Source organism: Amblyomma americanum, chromosome 5 (genome assembly GCF_052857255.1).
Source record: "Amblyomma americanum isolate KBUSLIRL-KWMA chromosome 5, ASM5285725v1, whole genome shotgun sequence".
Classification (NCBI taxonomy): Eukaryota; Metazoa; Arthropoda; class Arachnida; order Ixodida; family Ixodidae; genus Amblyomma; species Amblyomma americanum.
The window spans coordinates 87113382-87116103 of record NC_135501.1 but is presented as its reverse complement, the minus strand read 5'-3'; the positions used below and the strand labels follow the sequence as shown (position 1 = coordinate 87116103).

The following is a 2722-nucleotide window of genomic DNA, read 5'->3' as shown; positions in this document are numbered from 1 at the left end:
TGAAATTAAATGGCGCAGTATCTTTCTTATATATCGGCGGACACCTGAACCGCGCCGTAAGAGAAGGGATAAAGGAGGGAGTGAACGAAGAAAGGAAGGAAGAGGTGCCGTAGTGGAAGGTTCCGGAATAATTTCGACCACCTGGGGATTTTTAACGTGCACTAACATCGCACAGCACACGGGCGCCTTAGCATTTGGCCTCCATAAAAACGCAGGCGCCGCGGTCGGGTTCGAACCCGGGAAGTCCGAGCGCCCTAACCACTGATCCACCACTACGGGATTGGTTTTATGGACTTCAACGTTTCAAGATATGATGGGTGCCGTAAGGGAGGGCTCCGGGTAATTTTGATCACCTGGCGTTCTTTAACGTGCACTGACATCACGCATTACACAGACCTCTAGCATTTTTCCTTGGAGTGTGGACGAAACAAGTAAACAGTGCGGACTAAAATGGGAAAGAGCAAAGGCAAGCAAGGAATGTGCCAGCTGCGCATGAAGTTTGACGATTATCAGAAGCCCAGCCAGTCAGACGACTTTTGGAACACTTCGAACAGCCTGCACAGACACAGAGGAGCACCAGTGAGGCCAGTAGAACAGGCAACATACCAAAATATCAAACAGTGTTGACCTTGCGTACGATCACTTTGTTGGTGGAGCTATGAATACTAATGAAGCAAAAGTTAGACAAATGTCCCATGCTTTCATGCGGCTAGAATTACACATAATTCCTCCAGCTCCTTATTTATCCCCTCGGCAATAGCAGCAGACCTCAAGCGCTATATAAAATGTTCACATCAGCTTAAGGAGCTAGGCAAGTAAATGAGCTAGCGGATAAATTATCCCAAAAGCAGCCACTTACTAATGAGCTCCTTAATAACATTTTTGCAGCATTGTCACTACCATGTTTTTGCCTCGCGTTCAGCAAACTAGGTTGCCAACATTAAATGTCTTGGGTTCTTGGTTTTATTTTGCACGTGCTCTATGCGTGTCGTGTGATTTAACAATCATGCACAAGCTGCCGCAATGGAAAAAACAACCCAAACTCTTGCTCTTATGGTCGATTTTAGCATGTCTTACAAAACCAAGATGCCAAGGCAATCAAACAATAAGATATGTTTCACAAATTTGTGAAATAAATTTTAACAACCCTGAAACATATTTTACTAAAGAACCCGCACCTATACGCGAAAGCATGACGTGAAAAAAAAACACTATCAACCGTGAAGCATGCTTACCAAAACTTTAGAAGTAGCGCAGACTAGGAGCTTATCTGAAAACACTATTGAACAGCCTGTGCCCAAAAATGAATGTACCAAGTGAAGCTTGGACAACACATCCTCTGGACGGTGAAATCGTTTACAGAAAAATTCAAGGGGCCACTTCCTTACAACGTCATACAGCTAGCACACATACAGAGCAGTACCACTGAGTAGACTAGCTCAGTTCCGGAGCTCTCAATTTTAATGAAACAAAAGATTCTCAAGTCCTTACAGTAATGCACCCGGATTGTCACGATTCCCTTGGCTCCTTTATTTTTCCTCTGGGTTTATAACCAATTTCAGAACTTGGGCAAAACCCACAACATGCATAAGCTTTAGCAACTAGGCATATAAAACGACAAACAGCAGATGAAATAGTTAAAGGCAGACCGCAGAAATAAACTCAAGTCAGGTAATCATAGTATATAGCCAAAGTATTCTTCTATGTTTTCAACATGACCTGCCATAAATAAGCCATCAACAATGTATTGCTTAAGTCATGGCTTGCTTGGTTTTTGAGTGCAGTCACTGAATTTCATGAGACCAGTTCAACTTCTGATTTATGATTGCTTGTGAATTGCAAATATCGGGGTTTAACGTCCGGAAGCAACACATGGGCGAGGGACGCAATAGTGGAGGGCTCCGGATTCACTTGGATGACTTCTTTACCGTGCGCTGACTTCCCACAACACACGGGGGTTCTTGCGTTTGGACTTACCGACTTACTGCCGCCGCGGCTGGCATCGAATAACCCGCGACCTTTGATCGGCAGCCGAACGCACAGCCACACAGCCACCACGACGGGTTTCATGACAACTTCATTATAACGAAGAGCGCTTATTATACTCCGCAATTATATGCATAACCAAAGGCTTCTTAACACCGGTGTCATTAATGGCAGTCACAGCAAGTTGAATTGGATCGCTCACGAGCATAGAAGAGAGTTCGCAAATTCTTCCAGAATGCAATCGAGCAGACTTCCAACAATGTGTAGAAAAAAAAATTCGCGCATTTTCTTCCGCGTTTAACCGAAAGCTCGTCGCTTTGAAGTTATGTCACGTTGCCGGCACCAATAGTGACACTTGATTTACTAAGGTTAAATGGTTTTGCAGCCTTCGTAAATATAGCAGGTCATAGAGGCAGCTGAAAAGCCACAGGATCGCACTTAAGTCTGCTTAAGAGCAGAAATCCGAAAGCCTTTTCCTTTCCTCTCTTTCTCCCTTCATTTTTAATTTTGCCTTTCATATATTTATTAGTTCACCTTTGTTATTTTCATTCTCGTTTTGCTTATTTTATTGCTTTATTATTTTGTATTTTATGTTTGTTCTTATTTCTTTTTAATTTTATCTTCTGACTTTATATTTCGTTACAAATATGCTGCTTATCAAATGTTGATTGACAGCTCGTCTGGACAACTTCCGTCCATGTCACTCATGAGCCAAGAAAGGATTGCGCCTTGATAT

General features: G+C 42.9%; 1 non-coding gene across 1 annotated transcript; it reads right to left on the bottom strand.

Annotated features, from left to right (window-relative positions):
• Positions 1-795: 795 nt before the first annotated feature.
• LOC144135594 (small nucleolar RNA snoR109) lies at positions 796-891 on the bottom strand. The gene has a single exon (XR_013315540.1). It is a non-coding gene; the product is annotated as a small nucleolar RNA snoR109 (small nucleolar RNA).
• Between the last annotated feature and the right edge of the window lie 1831 nt (positions 892-2722).